Source organism: Octodon degus, unplaced genomic scaffold, assembly GCF_000260255.1.
Source record: "Octodon degus isolate 3935 unplaced genomic scaffold, OctDeg1.0 scaffold00062, whole genome shotgun sequence".
NCBI classification, from domain to species: domain Eukaryota; kingdom Metazoa; phylum Chordata; class Mammalia; order Rodentia; family Octodontidae; genus Octodon; species Octodon degus.
This window is the reverse complement of record NW_004524638.1, coordinates 9,450,626-9,451,921: the sequence shown is the minus strand read 5'-3', so window position 1 is coordinate 9,451,921 and position 1,296 is coordinate 9,450,626. Positions and strand designations below refer to the sequence as shown.

Below are 1,296 nucleotides of genomic sequence, written 5' to 3'. Positions count from 1 at the left end.
AAAAAAAAAAAAAAAGTTGATTAGACAGTGAAGCTTTCCACCAACTGTTTTTATTTTATTTTTCAGGACAGGCTCTAAAGGATCTCACTGCACAGATTGGACTCATAGTGATCCTCTTGTTTCCAGCCTCCCCAGTGCTGGGGTTATAGGCATGCCTCCACACCCAGTCTCAATTACCATCTCAGGCTGGCATGGCAGGCAGGGGAGCCTAAGCAGGGGCTTTAATCCACTGAGCTATTTGGTCAGCCCTTCCACCACTGTTCTTATTTTTTTGGCGGAACAGGGGATTGAACTCAGGCCTTGAGCTATCTCCTGGATCCCCCACCACTGTTTTTAAGTGTAAGTATTTTAATCCTTGTCCTGTTCTCCATCCCCCCACTTGGCTACCTTTACTTTGTCATTTAACTTTGTTTTGGGTAGCATGTTTCACTGACTTGCAAGTAAAATAAGGATTTTTTTTCTTAACAAGGATCTGTCTAAAAATTAGATGGGCATTCCGTGTAAATGACATTCATGATCTGTTAACCACCTCTACCAGTTATGCCTATACTTAAAGCTATTTTTAAAAAGAATACCTACATCTCAGGTCAGTAGTGTAATAAAACTTTCTATGGAATGTTTTAAAGGAATCTAATTCCAGGTTCTCAACTTTCCCAAGTCTTTTTCTTAACAATACCTGCCAGGAGGCCCAAAGCTTGCCGTTCACTTGCCTTTCTCATCTCCCACCCATTCAGGACCTAAGGCCTTGCAAATCTCTATAAAGCCAAGAAAAATACTGATGTGAGGTGTGGGAAGCCAGTGAATATGACAGATGCTTTCACTTGGTGAGTGGTTTCCAATTCTTTCTTTCAGCACAATTGAAAGGAGGCTTAATAAAGCTAAGACTAATAATTTTTGGCAAATAAGATTTAACACAGAAGCAAAAAGGTCTAAGTGGCACCAAAACAAAACTTTCATTGCTGTCAACTTACTTATAAGAGGTGTGCTTACATTTATAAAGTAATGGAATGGATACAACAGAACACTGTCTTTAGCAGCAAGGAACATTCTCAAATGGATGGATGAACTGAGACTTGAGCAGATACCCATATACACATATTTGTAGCACACTATTCACAACAATCCAAACAGGAATCCAAGTGTCCACTAACAGAAGAGGGGATAAACAAAATGCGGTCTACCCAATGGAATATTATTGACTTTAAAACCAATGGAAATTTTTTTTATTAAATTTTTTATTTTATTTTATTTATTTGAGAGACAGAGAGAGAGAGAGAGAGAGAGAGAGAGAGAGAG

At 38.8% G+C, this 1,296-nt stretch overlaps 1 protein-coding gene across 1 annotated transcript in view; it reads right to left on the bottom strand.

Annotated features, from left to right (window-relative positions):
- The window catches only part of Atad2 (ATPase family, AAA domain containing 2), a 74,274-nt gene that overhangs the window by 61,509 nt on the left and 11,469 nt on the right, over positions 1-1,296 (bottom strand). The window lies entirely within an intron of this gene.